The sequence below is a fragment of the Salmo salar genome, chromosome ssa16 (genome assembly GCF_905237065.1).
Source record: "Salmo salar chromosome ssa16, Ssal_v3.1, whole genome shotgun sequence".
Taxonomy (NCBI): domain Eukaryota; kingdom Metazoa; phylum Chordata; class Actinopteri; order Salmoniformes; family Salmonidae; genus Salmo; species Salmo salar.
The window spans coordinates 39,052,287-39,078,945 of NC_059457.1; the positions used below are offsets into that span (position 1 = coordinate 39,052,287).

General features: G+C 42.3%; 1 protein-coding gene across 1 annotated transcript in view; it reads left to right on the forward strand.

The window, feature by feature from the left end:
• The first annotated feature begins 5,487 nt into the window (after positions 1–5,487).
• The window catches only part of ncanb (neurocan b), a 248,427-nt gene continuing 227,255 nt past the window's right edge, over positions 5,488–26,659 (forward strand). Inside the window, exon 1 of the mRNA XM_045697231.1 lies at positions 5,488–5,824. The gene's annotated coding sequence lies outside the window, so the exon portion shown is untranslated. The remainder of the gene's footprint in view (positions 5,825–26,659) is intronic.

Sequence of the window (26,659 nt, forward strand, 5' to 3'; positions counted from 1 at the left end):
ATGTCCATTGTCTGTGTTTCTTGGCCCAAGCAAGTCTTTTCCTCTTATTCGTGTCCTTTAGTAGTGGTTTCTTTGCAGCAATTCGACAATGAAGGCCTGATCACACTGCCTCCTCTGAACAGTTGAAGTTGAGATGTGTCTGTTACTTGAACTCTATGAAGCATTTCTTTGGGCTGCAATTTCTGATACTGGTAATGCAAACAAACATTTCTTTATTTGAGTATGTCAATATGACTTATTTGTTGTCACTGTTTTGGCATCAAGCTGGTTGCAGTTGTGAAAAAAGAAAATAGTTGGACAGATTGCAGAATTAATTGAAAATTATGCCATTGTTGATTAGATGCTTTTTCATTAATTAGGCTATTTTCTCTTCAACCATAGGTCTATCTACTATAAACTCATGGGCAATATAGACACAGATATAGAAAATGAATACCATTTTTTTTTTTTTTACAGTTATTCAACTAGTCAAAAAAAGAAACGGCTCTTTTTCAGGATCCGGTCTTCCAACGATAATTTGTAAAAATCCAAATAACTTCACAGATCTTCATTGTAAAGGGTTTAAACACTGTTTCCCATGCTTGTTCAATGAACCATAAAAAATGAACATGCACCTGTGGAATGGTTGTTAAGACACTAACAGCTTACAGACGGTTTGCAATTAAGGTCACAGTTATGAAAACTTAGGACAAAGAGGCCTTTCTACTGACTCTGAAAAACACCAAAAAGAAAGATGCCCAGGATCCCTGCTCATCTGATTGAACGAGCCTTAGGCATGCTGCAAGGAGGCATGAAGACTGCAGATGGGGCCAGGGCAATAAATTGCAATGTCCGTACTGTGAGACGCCTAAGACAGTGCTCTTCACTGACGAGTTGTCGTTTTGTCTCACAAGGGGTGATGGTCGGATTTGCGTTTATCGTCGAAGGAATGAGCGTTACACCGAGGCCTGTACTCTGGAGCGGGATTGATTTGGAGGTGGAGGGTCCGTCATGGTCTGGGGCAGTGTGTCACAGCGTCATCGACTGAGCTTGCTGTCATTGCAGGCAATCTCAACGCTGTGCGTTACAGTGAAGACATCCTCCTCCCTCATGTGGTACCCTTCCTGCAGGCTCATCCTGACATGACCCTCCAGCATCACAATGCCACCAGCCATACTACTCATTCTGTGCGTGATATCCTGCAAGACAGGAATGTCAGTGTTCTGCCATGGCCAGCAAAGAGCCCGGATCTCAATCCCATTGAGCACGTCTGGGACCTGTTGGATTGGAGGTTGAGGGCTAGGGCCATTCCCCCCCCCTTGTTCAGGGACAAATTATTCAATTTCTGTTAGTCACGTCTGTGGAACTTGTTCAGTTTATGTCTCCGTTCTTGAATCTTGTTATGTTCATACAAATATTTACACATGTTAAGTTTGCTGACAATAAACGCAGTTGACAGTGAGAGGATGTTTATTTTTTTGCTAAGTTTATATGTTAATTCCCCAAATTACTGAAGATTCCGGTAACTGTGGTAAATTACTGATAGCTTTGCAACATTACGTCTGCAAAAAAATAAAATATTAAATAAAATACAATTATTAATGATCTGGACAGTCAAGCAACTGTATGAATGTAGGTCCATTATCATTTCTACACAGTTTCAATTTGTTGTTTGTCGTTTTAAAGTATATTGAGTTCGTTTTTTTTCTCTCTCTCTTTTTACTCAAACCACCTATGGGCCGGATTGAATTTCCCTCACGGGCCGGATCCAGCTGGCAGCAGGGGCGAAAATCTGATATCAACTTTGGAGGGGACAATTATATTACATTTTCTCAAGAGCAATTCCTGAGGGAGACACCAAAAGTAGTGCTGTAACACATAGCCTACGTTTAATATGGTAAATGTATATTGAGGAACCAAAGAAATAAGGTGTTTGCCGTACTCCTAACTACCGGTACCCAAAACTACACAACTAATCACAACAGCAATACCATTGACATTAACAAATCTTAGTTCAGTCACCAGTTTAAGTTGAGAGTGGGGGTATCCATGGCATTTTCCAATTATGTTCCTATTTTACAAGTAAAAAAAATTGAGAACCTTTCATAATGTTGCCAAACAAAGACTCAACAAACTTACCTGAGACTCCCTGTCTCTGTCACGGTTGTCTTCATGAATGGACCAAGGCGCAGCAGGTATGTGAATACTCATGGTTATTTATTACCAAAAAAGAGTAAAGCATCCACTTGAAAAAACAATGAAGGTGACAACAGTAGCAGTTTTACAGGCTATACACGCAGTGTAAAAACAACCACCCACAAACAACTCCTACATATATGACTCCCAATCAGGAACAACAATTCCCAGCTGTTCCTGATCAGGAGTCACAAGACACACAAGACTGCCACGTCCTGACCCCCAAACTACTACAACAGCTCCATCTGCTGGTCAGGACGTGACAGTCTCTGCCAGTCTGTCCCTGCATATCTGTCCCCAACTCTGCTGTCTGTGTGCCATCTGTTGCCTGCTCTGCCTAATGACATCATTGTGAAACATTTCCATTAGAATTTCATTTGTTTCTTATGAACATTTTATCAACTAGTCTTTGAGATATTAGGCTACTAGGGTTCTTACTTTGCGTTTTGGTGTACTGAAAAATACTCTGATGTCCGTCTTTTTTCTGCCATTTTTCTGCCATTTTTCTACCTGGTTGGCTACACACACACAGTATGTAGGTTATTTACAGTAGGAGATGGGCTTCTATCATCTTATCTTCTATCATTCTATATGGGCTTCGATCTAAAAGGTAGCTAGCAAATGTGAAACGGATTGCAGTGACAAGAGTTGACAGCTGTATGAGTTCACCATTTACACAACATATGCTGCAACCTTTTGTAATTTTAATCGTTTGTTTCATATTGGCTGCTTCCAACAATAGCTGAATTTGCAAAGCTAGCGAGCACCAATTCAGTGGTGTTTGCTATAATCTTTGAAGCACTAACTTACATGCATGCTCATCTTGGAATAAATTGACGATAGCAAAGATTTCATCTTTGACGACGCCACATAAATGGAATAGGTACTAGCTAGCTTAATAGTTAATATTTGCGCACTAGCTCTGCATATTCAGCTAGTGTGTGTGCGCGATTGACTGGATTAACCTCACGTCAGTTACGTGCATTGAGTGCCTTTCAGACAGTAGATACGACCTCTACGTTACCTCGCAAGCTAAGGAACTGGCAGTGGATCAAACCATTGTGAGGCAAAGGGTGGGGGGGTCGCAATCTTTTGAAACTTAACAACGAGCTATTAAGTGTCTATAATCAGCACAATTGCTTTCATTGCGTATTATTAATATTATTTAAATTACATAGTTATGTTTCAGTGATATATTGGGGGGGACAAATCATATTCTTCCCAGGATGGGGGGGTCATGTCCCCCCGTCCCCCCCGGGATTTCCGCCCCTGGCTGGCAGGCCATATGTTTGACAACACTGTTTAACGTTTTGCAGTAAAATACTTCATTATGTTCTATCATTGATAAACGTTCACTATAAGCCAAATCATGTATGACTTATAAATATTAGTCATTTAAAGTGTTTTTCATGGTTGCAAAGGCAAGGGACATAAATGTCCCCGCAATTCAAGAATGACCGATTAGCAATGAAATGTCAATGGTGAAGGCCCCTTCGTTTCCTGTAAATGCCACTGGAAATTGGTTAGTAATTGTTTGCTTTGAATACAACGTCAGACTCTATTGGACACAAAAAGCAATGTTTTAAGTGAAAGATAAGTGCAGTAAATATAAAAAGACTGGAAATTCAAAAGCCATTTCCTGTTTGCTAAAATGTTAATAGTTTACCTAATTTCAGTTTAGGTGACAAAACGAGCAAGTATATAAACTTTCTAAATATCGTTTCCCTAACCAAAAATATTGTATTTTCAGCTGTTTGAAGCTGGTGTCCAAAACCGAAATTAAAAGAAGCAAAAACAACAAAAGGAAAAGGAAGCATAGAAATAGCGACATAGAACATATATACCATAGAACATAGCCTTCCCTGTAGCTCAGTTGGTAGAGCATGGTGTTTGCAACGCATGGTGTTTGCAACGCCAGGGTTGTGGGTTCGATTCCCACGGGGGGCCAGTATGGAAAAAATAAAATGTATGAAATGAAATGTATGCATTCACTACTGTAAGTCGCTCTGGATAAGAGCGTCTGCTAAATGACTAAAATGTAAATGTAAGAACAGCTCTATCGCTTCTTATGCTTGCTTTCAATTAGAATGACAGATCTATAACTCACTTTTCTAAGTGAATTTGGTTGGGTCGCCCAAAAAGTACATATTGCAGCTTTAACTTTTGACAGACCATGTAGCAGCTGTTGTAGCTGTGTGCGTTGGGAAAACCTAGTAACGCGCTTGGTGCTGGAAGGAAAGCCCTGAACAACAACGTGTGGCGCTTGGTAACACTTCGGCACCATGGACAGCGCAGGTATTCTACGCACTGAAAATAGCACTGGGCGGTGTAGAGCCGTCTCAGTAGTCCCACAGTTTGCCAGGTTGGAAAGTATGAAACTCAACACCAGCATATTGTTTAGAATAAGTTCACAGTTCAATGTATCACAAGGAGATTTTCTAAAATCCCAATTTCTACACTCCAAGAACAAACCAGGTACGTTTCAAAAAGCCATCTGCAGAAAAAAGTTTTTCCCTCCTTAAAAGAACAAGCAATACTGAAAGTGTATCTGGTGGGCTGTGAATTAGTAGGGCGAGTAATCTCCCCCTTGCGGCACCATGGCGTCTCGTGGGGGATCATTATTCTCAGAGTGGTAAAGCGGTGGGTTGGGAGGCAGTTCTTAATGATTTCTGTAGACTTCAAGAAGGCTAGACAATAATATGAGTTCATATAATTTACAAGAGCTATTAACTCATGACTTTAGCATTAATTGCAATTAGTTTAATGTTTTGGTTGGTGACACATACCTTTACTAACGTTTTAACATATTGACAGTGAAGTGTATTATATGCCTGTCTGAGTAGTTGATAGTTTTAGTAGATAGGTCTTAATTTAGTGTTGTTTGGAAGAGCGACAAGCCTATCAGTAAAGTGTGATATCAAACGTATTTTAAGCCTATAATTAATATATTTTACTTCAGAAACAAGAGTAGGGCTAATTATGAATCTCAGGTTTCAGCATTAATGAATTATACGTCTAACTTCCTTACTCCGCAAAGTCAAGGTGAATTTGCATCACAAGGTAACATTATCCCCCAGGCTATTTAATCGTGGCACTCAAAATAGCCAAACGGGATTATACAGTAATAGGGCAGATGTGCCAAATTACATCTCTCTCTCTCTCTCTCTCCCTCCCTCCCTCCCTCCCTCCCTCCCTCCCTCCCTCCCTCCCTCCCTCGGTCCCGCTCCCATCCAAAGGACTAACACCCCACAACGCCCACGCCCCCCCATCTCCCATTTTTCGTCGCTGATTTGAATAGCGGGACTCTGCAGCGCGTATCTGCGCTCTTTTGTTCAGTAGCGCTTGGCTTCTGGGGAAGTGAGCATCGTTCTCACTCGGATCACTTATTGTATGCCTCTTCTCTCTGCGTGATAGGATGGACTAGGTTATACACTGAGAGATACCCCGTTTTTGTCTTTTGGACCTCTCCTAAACCCGATTCGTTTTTCTGCACTTTATACGGTTTTGGTGCCGCTTGATGGTTCACCTCTGACTGTGGCTCGCAAATAACCGAACACCTGCAACGAATCAGACCAACGTTCCTCGGGCGGTATCGCTCTACATTCCTGAGGACTTGACAGAGACACCAGAGCAGCTCACCTCCTAAAAGGTGAGAACAATGTTTATTACTGTTAAATAGCCTATTCTAGTATGTTACATTACGATTTGTATTTTTGGAGTCGCTTAATCGGAAGCTGGAGAAACCGGTATCTTGGCTCGTCGTTATCATGTAGAATAGTCTACAGTAAGTAGCTCAATAAGGATTAGGATATGTTATCTTCACAAGACAAAACGAGCTATATGGAAACGCATTTTCTACCACTGTTAAATGTTAGGCCATGCATCCCTTGAAAATGCTTCAGTATTTAGTTTTCCATGTGAACATTGGCCTATCGCTACACTCAGGGTCCCCCCCACACTTTTATTTGCTGCCTTTATTTTGGTTGAGTCTTAGAGCTAAGCTATCTCATTTGAATTACTAAATTGTCGTTATAGTTTTAATTTCAAATGTAATTTTATTATGAAAAGTTTTAGCCATGCTTTTACATGATTTAACCCTTTCCAATCATGTTATAACATATGTAGAATCATTATTGATACGACAATTAGCCACTCTTAACTAAGAGGAAAAGTTCATGCTTGACTGAATGATATTTGAAGAATGATACTTGTCTGTCCCTTTATGATCTAACTGTTAGTCATGGTGAATAATCTCTGCTTTGCGTGATGTTGTGGTCTGCAAAAGCACCGCCGTCACCACGGCAGGGGTGCGACAGAAAATGTGTTCATGTGTTTAAATGTGACACATTTAGAGCAATTTAAGGGGATGTTTTAATAGCTTATCGGCTCTCTTATAAAGCCACTTAATTGTTGACGAGTCAATTAAAAGAACATCGACCTTGACGAAACCAACAGGATGAGAATCTGAGCAAACTTGAGTAGAGTAGAAATTCTGAGTAGAGATTCTGGTCTTTCGTAAAACCGAGACACTCCATTTAGTATGATATGGTACGTTTTTGTATGGTATGTATTAATTTGTGGATGTCAATCATCCATTTGTATGATATGCTATGAATTACAATTCGTATGATATGTTACAACTTGTAATTTGTGTAATATGTTACGAATTTGCAGTATGTATGATATGTTACGAATTCCAATTTTATGAGATTTACATTAGCTAGGTGGCTAATGCTAACATTAGCTAGGTGGCTAACGTTAGCTAGGCTAGGAGTTAGGGTTGGGGATTAGGAGTTAGGTTAAAGGGTAAAGATTAGGGTTAGGGGAAGGGTTATGTAACATGCTAAGTAGTTGCAAAGTTGCTAAAATGCTAAAGTTGTCCATAATGGGAATCGAACACACAACCTTTTGGTTGCTAGAAGTTTGAGTTATACTCCTACCCATCCACCCTGACCAACCACCCTCCTGTCGTTTTTGTCTTAAAGATGCACTATGCAGAATTCACTCTGACCATTTCCTGGTTGCAAAAATTCTAATAGTTTGTCTAATTTCAGTTTTTGTGACAAAACAAGCAAGTATAGTGTAAAGAATTATTGTACCATCTTAACCGCCGTGAAATATATTTTCCATAACCAAAAATATTGTATTTTCAGCTGTTTGTAGCTGATGTACAAAACCCGAAAGTAAAAGACGCAAAAGCGAAACTTAAAAATGGGAAGCATAGAAATAGCGCACATAGAACAGATCTACCGCTTCTTAGACTTGCTTTCAATGAGAATGACATATCTATAACGCACATTTCTATATGAATTTGATCGAGTCGCCCCAAAAAGTTACATATTGTATCTTTAAGTGACCTTATGTCTTATGTAACCATACCAAATGTAACATACCATACTAATTTGGGTGTCCCGGATTTACATTTGCTATGTTACGTCTAGTCTATGAGAACAGGTGAAGTCGACTAGCAGGGAGCCCTGTCTGTAAATCCTGAAGCAATGACAACTAGCTAGCTGAAATGGAACCTGAGACGTTATCTTTTATGGCGCTCTGTCAAACATGGCTGTGTGTTGGCTGGCTGTGTGTTTGTATACTTTTTGCTGCATGAAAACAAACAACTCCTGTCTCCTGCTCAAACTGATAAAAGTGCGTGCCCGAGTGCTGGTGGAGGTTGTTGCGTCAGACTCCAACATGCCTTTGCGTCTGACAAAGATATGATGCAGCTGAACAGCATAGGCTACATATGTATTTTCAGTGTTATATTTTCAAAGCGTGTCAGAAAGAGAAAGCGGCAGAAGCAGGAGGGATATGCTGGTTGATAGACTGTAGGGAGAGGGGCCTTGTCACGTAGTGACATTGGGGACATCAAAACACCTCAACTGCTGCGTTATTCTTTTTTCCCTTCACCTGGTTGAGCAGTCATATGTGTACATGTGCGCATGGAAAATTGTTCCGCCCTGTCACTGACCTGTGTTGGGGGCCATCAGAGTTCCCTGGGTTTCCTGGGTGGCACCTGTGGAAACTGGAACAATCCCTAAAAAAAAAGATGATCAGCTTTAATCCTGTTAGTGAGACAGGCGCCGTTCTATCTATCTCTCTTGTCACTGTCTCTCTCTCTTTCCTCTCTCCGTCTCTCTCTCTTTCTCTGTCTTTCTCTCTCGCTCTCCATCTCTCTGTCTTTCTCTCTTTTAAATTGTATCTTCCATTTTCTCTCTGTCTCTCTCTGTCTCAATTCATTTTCAGTTCAAATGGCTTTATTGTCATGGGAAACAAAGCAAGTGAAATAGACAAGAAGTAAAAGGGAAATAAACAATAAAAAATTAACACTAAACATTACACTCACAAAGTTTTTAAAGAATATAGACATTTCAAATGTTATATTATTGGGAATGTTGTAACAATGTTCAAATAGCTGAGGTATGAAAGGGAAAATAAATCAACATATATAGGTTGTATTTACAGTGGTGTTTGTGCTCCACTGGTTGCCCTTTTCTTGTGGCAACAGGTCACACATCTTGCTGCTGTGGTTCCACACTGTGGTATTTCACCTAATAGAAAAGAGAGTTTATTAAGATTGGATTTTTTTTCAAATAATTTATTGGTCTGTGTAATCTGAGGTAAATATGTGTCTGATATGGTCATACAGTTGGCAGGAGGTTAGGAAGTGTAGCTCGGTTTCCACCTTTTGTGGGCAGTGGGCACATAGCCTTTCTTCTCTTGAGAGCCAGTTATTCCAATGGTGGTCTCTCTCGATAGCAAGGCCATGCTCACTGAGTCTGTACATAGTCAAAGCTTTCCTTCATTTTGGATCAGTCACAGCAGTCAGGTATTCTGCTACTTTGTATTCGCTGTTTAGGGTCAAATAACATTGAATGTTCTGTTTTTTGTTGATTCTTTCCAATGTGTCAAATATTTTTGGGTTTTGTTTCCTCATGATTTGTTTGGGTCTAATTGTGTTGCTGTCCTGGGGCTCTGTAGGTCTGTTTGTGTTCGTGAGCAGAGTCCCTGTACCAGCTGGCAGAGGGGACTCTTTTCCAAGTTCATCTCTCTGTAGGTGAGGGCTTTGTTATGGAAGGTTTGAGAATCACTAATATCAGTTATCTCTCTCTCTCTATCTCTCTCCCCCTCTCTCTCGCTCTCTCTCTCCAGGTTCAAAGGCTAGCTTGCTGACACCACTAAACTAATCTCAATAAAGGTGTTCTGTGGCACCGCTAATTCGGTTGCTGCTCCATTTTTCTTCTTTTCATCAATTCACAACAGAGAGTTAGCTGCACACTGCTCCCCGGTGGCTGTTTTCCAAAGATGCCGACGAGTGCCAAAAGCTGCTCAGAAATGCTGTCATCACAAGGGGCTGAAAAACAGATTGGGGAGAATTCAGAGTATTATCTGCTTTTGCATGGGTTGATTCGCTCCGTCTTTCAATAATGTGCCGCCCTGCTCGGCTGCACACAGCTTAGCACCGACACTTGTAGCGAGCGACGAGAACGCAGAGAATTCAATTTTGCACTTGAGTAGCATCCAAGCCAATGAAATAGCGTTTCTTTTAGGTTTCACTCATGTAGTAAATTAATATTGACTTAATGAAGCAGCCTCTGTCTGTTGAATGAACAAAATCACTCCCAAACTTTTTCTTAGGAACATGAGGAACTGCAGGGTCTCCAAATGGCTGCAGAGGGTTCAGATGGTCAATGGTGCCGGCCAGTGTTCCTGCTGAAAGCAATACCCCATTCATACATGCAGTACAAAATGGTGCTTATTATTGGTTGTGGGGGGATAGGGCATTATGCTGACAGACACAAAGAAAGACTAATTTAGAGACTTAGACAGCCCTGATCCAATTAATCAGTGCAAATGCTCACAGCAGTCTCCATGTAACTTTAATTCTGTGAGTGTGTTTGTTTGTGTGTGTGATCACTGTGCATGTTTGTGTACGTGTGTGTCTGCACGCTCATGTGTGTGTGCATGTGTATGAATCCCACTGTCTGGGGTCTGCTGTGGGCACATAGCCTTTCACATAATGCCACTTTAAGAATGTTTACATATCTCGCATTACTCATCTCATATGTATATACTGTATACTGTATCCTTCACTATCTATTCTTTACTATCTATTGTATCTTAGCCGCTCTGTCACTGCTCATCCATATATTTTATACTTAGATATTTTCATCCCATTCCTTTACTAGATTGTGTGTATTAGGTTTTGTTGTGGAATTGTTAGATATTACCTGTTAGATACTGTTGCACTGCCGGAACTAGAAGCATAAGCATTTCACTACACTCGCAATAGCATCTGCATGTGACCAATAACATTTGATTTGATTTGCTGCTCTGGCTTTTTGCCAGTCTCTCCCTCCTATTGCCAGAATCCCAGAGACGTTTCATCACCTTAATGAACGTGGGGCCTGTCAGGAGAATCTCAGGCTGTTCTCTAGCCTCTGGCCTGGCAGAGCAGAGTTTAGGTGTACCCGAGCTGTAGCAGGCTGTTGGCTTTCATTTGGCGTTAGCAATGCTCTGGCATTAACCACTTTGGCTAACCACAGTGTCAGGCTGCAGGCACAGATGTGCCATTGGCTAACCACAGTGTCAGGCTGCAGGCACAGATGTGCCATTGGCTAACCACAGTGTCAGGCTGCAGGCACAGATGTGTCATTGGCTAACCACATACAGACAAAGGCGAGCAGCCAACAAGGCAGCGAGGGGTTATCAGATAACTCTAAGCAGACACAGCTTGTGAATATTCATTGGAGTAACAGACCCTGAATGCATAATTCAATGTGGGCATTTTGCCTATTAAACACCATCAATAAATCATGACATCTAGTAACTGTTTTTCTTCTTTTAATGTGGAGCACAAAGGGGCTTCTTCAAAGATTGGGGATTGAATATCTTTCTCCCCTCTCTTATTTGGTGACCATTTTGGTTGGATGCATCCATGTTTAGTGATATGGCTCAGGTGGCGAATGAAATGGTCTGTGTGCTGCTCAGGTTGGAATTGGATAGTGATTCTGACTGAAACCCATAGGGGAAGAATACTAGCTGTTTGTTTCACCAATTTGCTAGTGGTTTCTTATCTAGAACAGTTAATCCTCACATAGAGAGAGAAAGCAACCTCCCAAGGGGATCTGGAGTGTAGGAGGCTGCAGTGTTTTCAGCACCGGGACTGCTACAGGACCAAAGCTCTCATTGTCTCCGATGCTTCCTCAAGCACAGCAGAATCTGTTACTGCTAAATAGAGACAAGAGTCGCTACACAGGAAAGGAAAGAGAGAGAAAGAGAGAAAGAGAGAAATACTTCAGGGTTTGAACACTGAATGGAGCCACTCCAAACTCTTTCTTACCCTCCCTCCCCCTCGCATCTGCTTCTTATTGACTGAAGAGTATGACGTGGTAGTGGATGGCACCATGACAGAGTTCTGGGCTCCCAGCCCTGGTATGTCTTGCCATCCAACAGACACCCATAAGCCTTTCAACAGAGAACACTTGTCAATGGTACAGATGGGTGAGGCATTCCTTCATGTCTTCATAACACTTAGTTCCCAGAGAAGCTGTATGTTTTGTGAGTGGGTTGATTGGGGTTGTGTTTTGATACATGGGGAAAAACCAAGTCGTCTATATGATATTTTGGAAGATCTTAGAGAAGGAAAACGGTTGCTATAGCAGAGAGACGTAGAAGGAGTAACATACTGTAAGCTCTTCAAGCACCCATTACAGATAATAATTCCTGGGGTACTCCGCCTGTCACATTCCTTCTGAGTGCAGGTATTTCTGAAGCCCAGTCTGTCGGAAACCTATTAGAAGAAGCACAACTCTAATCATATATCTATCTGCCTTGTCTGAGTCTGGGGGGAGACCAAGACGAATCGCTTTGGATTTATGGAAGAATGGAAAGTAATGTAATTAATTTCATTCAAATCCCTCTCGGACCCCAGTTGTGGCGCCTCTCAATTTCTATTTGTCGGCTTTGTGAATTCAATCTGCCTGCTCGCTATCGGCTTGTGCTGCTATTGATATTAGTTTCTCCCCCTTGTGTAATTCAAAGAGATGCTCATTAACATGTTAAAAAGATACAGAAAGCTTTATGCGGCTTGCCTTAGTGAATCATTTCTCTTAAATGTGGTGGCTTCAAAAAAGCAGTAGAGGTGTTTTGTTCTGCATAGAAAATGTAATTAAGTTTTCATATTTTCCAGAACGAAACCCATTTTTTAATCCTCTTTCTCCGTCTGCCTTCCTGAAGGCAAAAGCTCAGAAGCTCGTGTTTCTTGATTTTTTTTGTTCTAGTGCAATATAAGCCATTATTATTTTCTAATTTCTACAGACTGATATTCTCACAATCAAGATTCACACTGGGATCAGGCTGATCCTATTTATTGTGCTACTCTGTTAGTGTCCTGAGTCACCTTTCTGAGCTGTATCTAGGTGGATTTAGTGTTTGTGATGGGAGTCAACCTTGCAGTGATTGGAGAATTTGCAGGCCCTGTAGCAGAAGCTACCTGTCTGATATCAACAAAGCCGCTCCTGTAGTGAGGGGATACTGGAATCGGCTGAGCTGAGCAGAATGAGCTACGGCAGCTTAGAAGAGGTCTGAGGTTAAAGCACACTTCCTCTGTAGATGGGGCACGTGTACGCACACACACACGCGCACGCATGCACACACACACGCACATAAAAACACATACACTGTTCCAGGTGATTAATGGCTGTTCTCTGGTGTGGAGAAGAGTAGTATAGAACAAGAAGTCCCGCACACTGTTAAAGCTCCCAATTCACCTCTTTATTGACAACGTTTCGATCTGAAACTGATCTTCGTTAGGAGGGGCCTCCCAGTCCTACTTTGGTCCTTCATCCACACTCTATACCCTGGAGGGAAAAACTCCATTGAAAACTCCAGCCATTTGATTAAAGTTTAAATTTGCTGAGTTTATAGCAGGTCAGATGTCCAACCTGTAGACCTTGCAGTAGATCTGCATTCAGTAAAGAGATTGCCAATGCCCCACTAGAGTGGTTTTGCATGGACCCATTCTACTCCTTTAGATATGTGAGATTCTCTGTTCAATTTACTCATTGATGAAAGTGAGTGCAGAAAGGAGAGAGAGTAGAATAGAGAAAGAGAGAGAGAGTTTTTTCCAGTCTGGGTTGTGTGTAGAAGTGAATCTTGTTCCTTAAATGGAGGGTATAAGGACATCCATTTTCCAATAGTTGTCATGTTAGTGACGGGAAAATTGCACTTTGAAAATGTAATTTCCTTTCCCATTGCCATTACTGTATCTTAGCAAGGGAGTATAAACAGGCACATATCACAACTCATTTGTTTGCCGTGTTGCCATTTTAGGAAAGAAACATCAGCAAGTCAGTAACCGAGAAGAGCATTGAGACAACACACACACACACACACACACACACACACACACACACACACACACACACACACACACACACACACACACACACACACACACACACTGAGGAAAAACCTTGTTTCTATGTGTTGTCTCAGAGTGATGCATTTGTTAAACAATCCGCATTTAGCCGTGCCACACAGAATCTTTGCAGTCAACTTCTCCTCAGTGATTTGAATTGCTTTTCAGTTTTGTTTGACAAATTTAGACTGGTGGGGTTGTAACCAATTCCCTTTTGTAAATAACTATCATCCTGCAGAATAACAGAGGAGGGGAAATGCAGAAAAGACAGAGTGTAACGGCTGTCGTCGGAATGAGACCAAAGCGCAGCGTGGAAAGTGTTCATGATGTTTTATTTTCACCAAAACACTCAAACAAAAATAACAAAAAATGAAACGAAAGCGCACAGTTCTGTCAGGTACAGATACGAAACAAAAAACAACTAACCACAAAACACAGGTGGGAAAAGGCTGCCTAAGTATGATTCCCAATCAGAGACAACGATAGACAGCTGCCTCTGATTGGGAACCATACTCGGCCAAAACAAAGAAATAGACAACATAGAATGCCCACCCCACATCACACCCTGACCTAACCAAATAGAGAAATAAAACGGCTCTCTAAGGTCAGGGCATGACAGAGAGAGAGAAGGACTAAATACAGCAGTCCAGAGATGGGGCTGGTTCTGTTTGCAGTGATTTGCAAGGATAATCTGTTATTTAGCAGAGAATATATGGTCTAAAGTGTGTGTGTGTGTGTGTGTGTGTGTGTGTATGTGTGTGTGTGTGTGTGTGTGTGTGTGTGTGTGTGTGTGTGTGTGTTCCCTGTATGGGTCTGTGTGTCTGTGTGTGCACGCTTACTTATGTGTGTATGTCACAAAAATACAACATCTGTCAGCATCAACATAAGTGTTGCCCCATGCCAACCCAAACCCTCCATAACCCCACTCTCCCCACCCCTGGGCATTCCTCCCAGAGGGGTATCCCTGCACCCCTCTCTGCCCCCCTACCCTCTGATCCAGTGTGTGTGTGTCCCAAGTAGCACGTCTCTCCCCTGGCAGGCCGACTGTGTGCCAGCATGGCCCCTGTCCACTCAGCTGTAATTAACAGGCTTTTATGTCTGTTTGTCTGGCTGGAATCACCTCTAGTCAGCAGCAGTCACTGCCTGGGTCCAGCAGGGTTTATCTGGCAGCTGGTCACACATCATACACGCACACCGCACACACACACACACACACACACACACACACACACACACACACACACACACACACACACACACACACACACACACACACACGCTATGTGTTTGAGTGTGGGGGCTGCACCGACGGCCCGCTCTCTGTTCAGATTGATTTGAGAGCCCTCCCAGTGAAGGATGCCTCTTTGCTCGACACCACTATTAGCTGGGTCGTTGATCACTGGCTGCTGTCACCAGAGCCACTAGAGCTAAAGTACCAGGCCAGTAGTAGGAGCGTGTGGGCAGTAGCCCTGCACTGTAGTCGCTCAAATTGGTTGTCCAGCTGAAGTAATGTCCAATCCTCTCAGGAAAATACAAAACAAGAGAGAGTAAGGATCTGATATGGAATCCCCAGTCTGCTACATCGAGGCTTAATGGTGTCAAAATGGCCCCTTATTTTTTCCTCTTTTGTCCCTTTCTTTTAATGTATCCAAGCCCCATCACCACCACCACTACTCTCCTTCCCCCAGCCTCTCATTTCTCCTCCATCCACAGTCTGTTTTGTTTAGCTGCAGGCGGCTGGCAGAGCTCTATCTCGGCGTCATCTTGTGTGGCCTTACTTGTTTTGACAGAGACTGATCAGAAGCAGTCAGAACTCCTCTCCCCAAAACACCTCTCCAGCTAGTACCAGAGGACAGCATGGAGGAGAGCCATTAGCTGACTGGCTTCTCTGGGCTTCTGAAGGAGTCAGGGTTGGGGATAGCACTGTCCGTCTACCAGTGTGGAATGGTATGCTAGCATTCACCTCAATGGTCTTTAATGAAAAAGTGCTGGAATGAAAAACATGAGCAGAACACCTGAAAACGTCAGATGTAAAAGCAGAGATAGGTTAAGATACTGTAGGATTTGCCATCGCTCAATTAGAATTCAGCTGCTTGCATGCAAAGCTTTTTCTCAAAGGGGATAAAGAAATACACCTGCACTGTGGTCATAAAGTCTCTCCTGTGATTTATTAAAGCCAGTGCGGAACAGCAGAGGAACACAGTCCTGCACGTTCAGCTCTTTTAAAACCTCTTTGGGCTAGGCGTGCCGCTAGCGACCCACCTCGACAACATACGGTGAAATTGCAGAGCGCGAAATTAAAAATACAAAATTCGTAGTATTAAACACTCAGGAAAATACAAGTGTCTTACATCGTTTAAAAGCTTAACTTCTTGTTAATCCAGCCGCTTTGTCAGATTTCAAAAGACTTTACGGCGAAAGCATACCATGCGATTATCTGAGGACAGCGCCCCGCGTACAAAAGCATTACAAACATTTTCCAAACAAGCAGAGGCGTCACGAAAGTCAGAAATAGTGATAAAATAAATCACTTACCTTTGAAAATCTTCCTCTGGTTGAAATCCCAAGGGTCCCAGCTAAATAACAAATGGTTGTTTTGTTCGATAAAGTCCTTCTTTATAACCCAAAAAAGTCAGTTTTGTTGGCACGCTTGATTCAGTAATCCAACGGTTTCCCTCGTTCAAAATGCATACAATGGAGTCCCAAAAGTTACCAATAAACTTCGTCCAAACAAGTCAAACAATGTTTCTAATCAATCCTCAGGTACCCTAATATGTAAATAAATTATCAAATTTAAGACGGAGAATAGTATGTTCATTACCGGAGATAAATAACGAAGTGTGGCCCTCATCCACGTGCGCCGCAATACTACAGCCAAAATGGGAGCCACATAGAAAAACTACAAATTCTAGCTAATTTTTCAAAAAACAAGCCTGAAACTCTTTCTAAAGACTGTTGACATCTAGTGGAAGCCCTAGGAACAGCAATCTGGGAGGTATTCCTTTGATTTTCCCATAGACAGCCATTTCAATGAGTGGTGACCTCAAGAAAAAGAAAATCTGGATGGATTCTCCTCGGGTTTTTGCCTGCCATATCAGTTCTGTTATACTCACAGACATTATTTGAGCACTTTTAGAAACTTTAGAGTGTTTCCTATCCAATACTACCAATTATGCATATCCTAGCTTCTGGGCCTGAGTAACAGGCAGTTTACTTTGGGCACCTCAGTCATCCAAACTTCCGAATACTGGGCATTTGCAGGATGCAGACTGTGATTGTTTTATCCAGACTCCAGCACAGTAGTCTCAGTACCTCATCATGGCTTTCTCATCAGTCCCAACCAATTTATGAAACATGAGCTTCCCGACCATAGCCGTGTCTCAAACACCCCTTAGTTAGCATCTTTATAGCAACGAAAACATCATCCTTCCCTTCGCCCCTTCGCCCCCTCTCTCTCCCTTCAGTCCTAATACCAGACATCAAGGACAAAAGAGCACTCAAAGTGGCATTTAGTGTCGGCACTTTATCCATTGCAAACACAGGGCTTGATTACGCTATCCCATATTCCTGATCAGCACAGCAGGAACATCGTAAATGCTCATCACATCACCTGGCTGCAATCAACCCATTGTCATGTGTTATATATTACACAGTCTTTAATTGGCTGCTCTCGCTCTATGATTGACCAGCGCTGCTATTGCTGAAGCTGTTTTAAATAATGATGCCCTATCTAGCCTGGTCCCAGAACTGTTTGTGCTGTCTTGCCAACTCCTATAGTCATTGTTGTGCAATGACCATAGGAATTGTCAAGACAGGACAAACAGATCTGGGACCAGGCTAGCTCGTATCCACTAGGAAGTGTAAATGTAGCTGGCCTGGACCAGGGTTGGCCTGAGCTGTATCTCTGCAGTGTTTTGGCCTAGCTAATACCAGGTCAGTCTGTCACATGGATGCATCAGACTGCCAGCTCCAGTTCCTATGGGAGATAGTCTTTGCATTGGCGGGCAGATAAATTATGTGTTTGCTTTCCTTTAGCGGCACCGTAATACTGAGAGGTCAGTAGGCCCGGACTTTGGGACCGCTCGGCTGTCTTTTATTCGCCACTCTGGGCCCATCTGCTCATGCACAGGGTCAGGACGGGGGAAGGGGTCGGAGGTCAAGATAGTCTCCACGGTAGCATCTCTTCTCAGATGGAGAACGGCTAAACTCTTGTGCAGCAGCAAACTATTTTGCACCAACCAAACATGACGAAAACTGGATGTCAATGTTTTTCAGTGAGTCCAAGACGGAAACGTCACCAAACCTAAAGGACGTTAAAAGTTTATACAAAATAGTATGGCACCATGTTGGATATTCCATGTATTCCAGAAGTTTCTGGTCATCCTGCCCAAAGCGTTGTGGAGGAGATGGATGGACGAAAGATGGTCCACTTCGTCACATTTTTGAGACAATGTGTTCGAAACTTCTGGAGGGTTGGCATTAATTCAGAGACAGTTTCTTCAGAAGAAGACTGGCATCATGTGTCCTTCTACTTGCAATGCCAATCTTCCATCCGTCCTCCCATCCATTTAATTCAAACCTGATTCCCGCTAGTTAACTTCACAATCGTCACACAAGTGCTTTTGAATTAACGCCAGGTGTGTTTGTTTAGTTCATCTTTACAGTTAACATTGGTTGATGAGTCACCTAAACTACCTCTCCGATGCGTAGTCTGGCAGAGCGGGGGGCTGGGGAGCAATGACTACTTCACACCTCATGCTGTAAACAGCATGATGATGATCCACAGTTGGATGATGAGGTCCCCATGGTTGAGTCATAATGGCTCCATGCCTGTGTGTCCATAGCTTTGATTAGTCTATAATGATACTGTATGTGTGTTGAAGCTGCGTCCTGATCAGAAGTAGTGCATTACCCTACATAAGAAATTGGGTGAAGGGCTCTGGTCAAACGTAGTGTTCTACAGTATCTAGAGAATAGAGTGGCATCCATACAGTCTACTCTGTGTGAACAGGATCTTCATTAATTATACAAAGCATGCAACAGCCCTGTTGGAAAGAAATAAGAGGTCTGTTATGAGCTCTTAAAGCTGTCGTGGGTCCCCCACTGTGTTTAGTTCTGTTGTTTTCCCTTTAGAACAATCCATTTAAAGAACACTCTGGAATTTTAAATGGCTTTATTCTCCCTTTTGTTTATTCCATCCGTTGTATTCACAGAAAATGCTAATTGAGTGAAACTTTAGAAGCTTTTGGATCTTAGCTTGTTGTAATAGTGTTTAGGAACTGTGTTGGAGCAGAGATGAAAAAATAAGTAATGTTTAATCAATATGTTTTTGTTTAGAACTTTTGCCTTTTCTAAATGAATTGTTTCTAAATTGTTCTTGTTCTCTGTTGGTGTGGGCTCACTGCTGAAGCACTGTAGAATTTTTCAGTTTAGCTGCTCTCCTGGCCACATTACCTGCTCTGTGGGCTAGCAAACCTAATTTCTCTTCCACTTTGTCTCTCGCTCCCTCTTCCACTCCCTCCCTCCTTTCTTCCTCCAGACAGCCGCCTGCATTGCATTTGGTGAGACAGCAGTAGCAGGGGATGGGGAAAGGAAACATTCTTAGGAATTCATTGGGAATGTGTGAGGCATCCATTAAAGTCAGGCTTGGCCCACGTTGTGCAGGAACAGTTGGCTCCATTGACAGGACTGCATCCATCAGACCTGTACTAGCAGGATAATATCAGGATGATTCCAGCTCCAGCACCACACTCCCTCCCTCCGCATCCCACTACAGAGACACACAGAGGGGCTTAGGTTGAGGCAGGCTGGCTGGCTGGGGCTTTGAAGGGCTGTTGGGACATTAGAAAAGTTTCCTCTCCATCTGAGCTCACTGACAAACTGAAAAACTGTATGCTTCTGGTCTATGGACTGGAGAAATGGAGAGGAACCGAGGTGAAACGAGGAAGCGAACCGTTACTCTCTATCTCCACAGTTACTCTACATTTCATCATGGCTTCCTTGTTTAGTCACTCTCTCTCTCTTTCTCTCGCTGACTGAGAAAACCAATACTCTTTTCTCAGTCAATACATGTGATTATGAATACATCTTGGTAAGCATTGTATCAAAGGGTGCGGTATTAGATTAGTTTCTGACTGCCATATGTATCGACTGGTTTGTATTGAGAGGAACCATGTGGAAGGGGCTGAGGTTAACACCACCAATCAAGCTAATTAATTGCCCCAATTTAGTCATTAAGACAAATTGGAATGGAAACCTGACAAGTGTGAGGCTGCAGAGGGTTGTATGTACTAGGCACCAAATGGAAGGAAACTTACTGAAACAGGGAGGGACTACCTGGCCTTGTCCAAGAAGAGAAGCTGCTTTTTTATCTTCTGTTTTCTATGGTGTGCACTAATGAATATGAACCTGATCCACGAGAGCAGTATTCTCACTGGCACTTCAGCACAGCCATATAACCTCACCCTCAAGATGCAATGCATGTCTCCATGTCTCCTACTATTACAGACGTTGATATGCTGATATGTGGAGTACGTGATGTTGTGTGCTGATGCTGTCTTTTTGAGCTCTCTCTCTCTCCATTGATGGTACTGCAGGCTATCTCCTTCTGGCTCAGATTAGACAGGCTATGTTAGGAGGAGGGGAAATGGTGCATGCGAGGGTTTGTGTACCAGAAATGATTTGAAGTTTAGGGGTGTGGAGATGGGGGTGACGTACTGTAGGTGGTATATACAGTAGAGATGTGAAGTAGGGTAGATTGGCACCTTGGGCTCTGTCAGTGCTGACTCTGGAGGTATAGGGAGTAGAGGTCTTCACGGATCCAAAATGTTGGACTCATTCCGAAATGGACCTGGGGCTTTCCCACCCAGACCCGATATATATATATATATATATATATATATATATATATATATAACACTGCTCAAAAAAATAAAGGGAACACTTAAACAGCACAATGTAACTCCAAGTCAATCACACTTCTGTGAAATCAAACTGTCCACTTAGGAAGCAACACTGATTGACAATACATTTCACATGCTGTTGTGCAAATGGAATAGACAACAGGTGGAAATTATAGGCAATTAGTAAGACACCCCCAATAAAGGAAGCAACAGAAAGTGATGGAAGCAACAGAAAAATCATTTTTTAAGCTACTTTATTAAGCGGAGATGATAAAGCTGTAACGGCCGTCGTCAGAATTAGACCAAGGTGCAGCGGAGGATGTGTTCATCATTAGAATTTTAATTGAAAAAGAGAACACTTGACAAAAATAAACCAAAGACGACAGCAAAACAGTCCTGTCAGGAAAACACACTAACAGAATACAATCACCCACAAAACCCAAAGGAAAAACAGGCTACTAATGTGTGACTGCCAATCAGCAACAACGAACTACAGCTGAGCCTGATTGGGAGGCACACACGGCCAAACCAAAGAAACAAACCAACATAGAAAAATAAACATAGAACGCCCACCCAATGTAACACCCTGGCCTAACCAAAATAAAGAACAAAAAACCCCTCTCTATGGCCAGGGCGTTACAAAAGCACAAGAGGAGGGAGATAGAGGTGCTGCTCTAGCAGGGAGGGAGAGACAAGAGACAGCAACAGACCAACCAAGCCAACTTGCGTTATTTGTAGTAGACTAATACCTGCCATAGCTAGGTTATTTATCATCAAATATGATCACATACTACCTATCTTGACTGCATCAAACTGGGAGAAGCTAGTTAAGCTAGCTAACATTAGCTAGCTAGGCTAACTGAGGCTGCAGTGCATGCGTTTTCTCATCCTACAATTAAAAATAACAACTCCATTCAGAATATTAAATTGCAGCCTACCTGTTGGCTTTTGGTTGTCATTTTAATCCCATGTTCCGTTGATTAGATAAGTCCTAACTTCTGCCACATGGAGGCTCTATGACTGTAGCCTATTGCCGCTTTGATGACTTGTAATTGGCCAACAACAATAAGCTACACGTGTCACGCTCCACTCTTGTGAAAAGCAAGAGCAGTGGCATAAATTATACCATTTCTCTCTCTCTCTCTCTCTCTCTCTCTCTCTCTACTGCAGCAATTGTGTTTGCATCTGTACGGGCCCTTCTGGACAAGTCAGTTAAAATTACATATACCCGAGACCCATGACTGGACCGGGTCCCGGATCGTGTCTTGGGTATTTGGGTAGAGGTGGATCCGTGAAGACCTCTAGTAGGGAGAACAGGAGGGGGGAGAGAGGTGTAGCATAGAGGGGTAGAGGGTTTAGAGGAGAAATAGGGGAGTCTGTTGACAGGCTCCCAGAGTGAGACCTTCACAACGCTCTGCATCTGCCAAGACACACTCATCAGTAACCAGAGAGAGAGAGTGAGAGAGAGCGAGAGAGAGCGAGAGAGAAAAATACGTGTTCTGTTTGAGAACACAGTCAGCAGTGCCAAATGGGCCGGGCGTAGGCCCTCTGTCTCTAGATGTTGTGTGCAGGGGCACAACTTTGGGTTTTAGAAGTGGGGGGGGACATAACCTGGTGACGGGTCTGGGGGTCCTTCCTCAGAATTTTTTGGCCATGTAAAGCTCATTTCCTGCATTTCTGCACAATCTAATTTGACCCTTTTGGGGTCATTTTGGGGTCACTTATATTGTAAATAGGAATAGAATATGTTTCTAAACACTTCTACATGAATGTGGATGCACCATGATTATGGATCATCCTGAATGAATCGTGAATAATGATAAGTGAGGAAGTTATAGATGCACAAATATCATACCCCCCCAAAAAATGATAACTTCCCCTGTTATTGTAATGGTGAGAGGTTAGCATGTCGTGGGGGTATGATATTTGTGCTTCTGTAACTTTCTCACTCATCATTATTCACGATTCATTCAGGATGATCCGTAATCATGGTATCATCCACATTAATGTAGAAGTGTTTAGAAACATATTCTATTCCTATTTACAATAAAAGTGATTTCAAGATGACACAATACATTATTCACCAATCATTTCCATTGGGCACAAAATAATCAGAAACGCAAACAAAACAAACAATTTGTAGAGACATAAGCTTGATGTAGTCATTGCGTGCTATGAATGTGGGACTAAATACTTAACTTTTTTCTACTTTAATACACATAGAAGCGAATTTGTCCCAATACTTGTGCTCCCCGAATATGGTGAGACTACGTGCAAAAAGTGCTGTAATTACTAAACGTTTCACCCGATATGGATGACAATACCCTCAAATGAAAGCTGACAGTCTGCACTTTAACCTCTATGGGCTAGGTGGGACGCTTGCGTCCCACCTACGTAACAGCCACTGCCAGCCTGTGGCGCGATTTTCAAAACCTTAAAAATCCTATTACTTCAATTTCTCAAACATATGACTATTTTACAGCCATTTAAAGACAAGACTCTCGTTAATCTAACCACACTGTCCGATTTCAAAAAGGCTTTACAACGAAAGCAAAACATTAGATTATGTCAGCAGAGTACCAAGCCAGAAATAATCAGACACCCATTTTTCAAGCCAGCATATAATGTCACCAAAACCCAGAAGACAGCTAAATGCAGCACTCACCTTTGATGATCTTCATCAGATGACAACCCTAGGACATTATGTTATACAATACATGCATGTTTTGTTCAATGAAGTTCATATTTATATCAAAAACCAGCTTTTTACATTAGCATGTGACGTTCAGAACTAGCATACCCCCCGCAAACTTCCAGGGAATTCGCTAACATTTTACTAAATTACTCACGATAAACGTTCACAAAAAGCATAACAATTATTTTAAGAATTATAGATACAGACCTCCTCTATGCACTCGATATGTCCGATTTTAAAATAGCTTTTGGTGAAAGCACATTTTGCAATATTCTAAGTACATAGTCCAGGCATCACGGGCTCGCTATTTAGACACCCGGCAAGTTTAGCACTCACCATAATCATATTTAATATTATAAAAGTTTGATTACCTTTTGTTGTCTTCGTCAGAATGCACACCCAGGACTGCTACTTCAATAACAAATGTTGGTTTGGTCCAAAATAATCCATCGTTATATCCGAATAGCGGCGTTTTGTTCGTGCGTTCCAGACACTATCCGACATAGTAAAGAAGTGTCGCGCGCATGGCGCAATTCGTGACAATAAAATTCTAAATATTCCATTACCGTACTTCGAAGCATGTCAACCGCTGTTTAAAATCAATTTTTACGACATTTTTCTCGTAGAAAAGCGATAATATTCCGACAGGGAATCTCCTTTTCGGCAAACAGAGGAAAAAATCCCAAAGGCGGGGGCGGTCGGGGTCACGCGCATAAGCCCAGTGTCCCTTGATCGGCCACTTGAGAAAGGCGATAATGTGTTTCAGCCTGGGGCTGGAATGACGACATTCTGTTTTTTCCCCGGGCTCTGAGCGCCTATGGACGACGTGGGAAGTGTCACGTTAGAGCAGAGATCCTTAGTAAATGATAGAGATGGAAAAGAAGTTCAAGAAATGGTCAGACAGGCCACTTCCTGTAAAGGAATCTCTCAGGTTTTGACCTGCCATTTGAGTTCTGTTATACTCACAGACACCATTCAAACAGTTTTAGAAAATTTAGGGTGTTTTCTATCCATATGTAATAAGTATATGCATATTCTAGTTACTGGGTAGGAGTGGTAACCAGATTAAATCGGGTATGTTTTTTATCCAGCCGTGTCAATACTGCCCCCTAGCCCTAACAGGTTTTAACCTCATAGTCATGGTTTGATTTCAAATCCAAACTTTTGGACTTTAGATCCAAAATAAGAAAAAATGCTTTACTGTCCCAAGAATTACAGAGGACACTATAATTCATATCACAGGGCTTATAGACCTGTAGAGCTCTTTTTATTTGCACACATTATAGCTGGATCGACCCTGTTCTGCCCATATTGGTCCACCGCCCAGCGGCAACCCAACACATCCCACTTAGCTTTAGCATTTTAGTGAAACATTCATTATTGGTTTCAGGTGTGTTAGGCCAAGGCTAGAGTGACAACCAACAGTATGGCAGACCCCCAGGGCCAGGACTGAGCAGCCCAGCTGCTAGGGATTGCCTAAATATGTATCTCCCCTGACGTGGGCATGTTTTCAATACAGACTCCTTTTTTCGTACAGTATTCCATATAAGGCATCCAGACCTTATGAAAGTTGCACAGTATACTCTTAATCTTGTAATTAATCAAATAAAGTGATACATACCTTCACATTTCTGCCATGCATTGTGACATTGTGGGAGGATAACCAACCTTCCAATGAAAGGCAATGCATTTCTTAGCTGCTATAAATGCTAGGTTACACAGTTTCTTCTGATAACAGTCACCAGTATCAACATTCCCAAGCAAACAAAAACAGGGAGAAGGGAGAATCTGTAGACATGGTGAGTTAAAAGAACATACTCTTTGCCAGATTTCAGCCAGCCTTCACAAGAGCATAACATATGCAAATATGTCCCTTTTGTGCTTTACACTTCCAGCCCAGGAATTACATTTCTAAGTGCATGATATTCACTTTCACTGCAGTTATTTATGTCTACGATTGTATGAAAATGACTGGGCATTCAAAATATCTGTATCCATTCATCATCATCAGTTTGACATGTTTTGTGTGGTCGGTAAAAGCCTCTATCAACACTTGATACCGTTTGGAAGTTAACCTTAGAGGTTTGTCAGACTGCCTTAAAATAGTTTCAATCTTTGAAGCTTCTGGTTCGTCCAGTGTTTGCTGCACAGAGAAAATAGTGTTGCATCTGCAAACGTTCACCTCAGCACCATCACAGACTGGTCTTCCCTGGTTGCCTGACCTCGCTGAGACATCTGTCACCATCTGATCCTGCTCAAATGAGGCATGCCAAAGAATTACCTTGGTGTACATTTATACATTATATTATCCAAGAATATAATCAATGGTTCAGTAATTGAAATGACCAATAATTCCCAGATCCCAGACTGTAGCCCACCCATCAACTCAAGATGGAACTTTGTATCCATTCTCTGATTGGTATAATATACTGCAAAATTCACCTGCGCTCCGTAGACTGGTCTTCCCTGACTGTCTGACCCTACTGTGACACCTGTCACATCTCATCCTACTAAGACATGATGAACATAGTGTTGTTTACTGACTGTGCACCATGACAGTGAAGCCTGTAGAGCTGTTTATACCGTGCCAGTGTGAAAAGTAGGGAATTGGCTAGGGAAACTGACAGATCAATAACATTACATTGCTATACTGACTTTAATAAAAACTCACATTGCGTTGTAAAAAAAACCGGCAGAATATCAGGCTTCAATCATTTGGCTCCTGGTTTCATCGTTTGATTCAGGTCTACTAGTGTGATTGAGGCAAAAATAATACCTAACGTTAGCCAACTTTTGGCTAGCTCTAATGGTACATTATCAGGCGAAAACGTTCCAAGTTAATTTATTTCTGTTGAAACAGGACAAAACAGCAGCTCAAAACATTTCCATACACACAACAGCTGTTGGATACTGCTAGCTGCCAGATAGATAGAGGCTAGAGCTGAACTGGCTGTGGTAGCTAGCTAGTTCATTCACTTCAGACAGAACTTCAGTCGAGAGGGGATATAACATTAACTAATGTTACATTACATTTACATTTACGTCATTTAGCAGACGCTCTTATCCAGAGCGACTTACAAATTGGTGCATTCACCTTATGTTATCCAGTGGAACAACCACTTTACAATAGTACATCTATATCTTTTTTTGGGGGGGGGTTAGAAGGATTACTACATCCTATCCCAGGTATTCCTTAAAGACGTGGGGTTTCAGGTGTCTCCGGAAGGAGGTGATTGACTCCGCTGTCCTGGCGTCGTGAGGGAGATTGTTCCACCATTGGGGTGCCAGAGCAGCGAACAGTTTTAACTGGGCTGAGCGGGAACTGTGCTTCCGCAGAGGTAAGGAGGCGAGCAGGCCAGAGGTGGATGAACGCAGTGCCCTTCTTTGGGTGTAGGGACTGATCAGAGCCTGAAGGTACGGAGGTGCCGTTCCCCTCACAGGTCCGAAGGCAAGCACCATGGTCTTGTA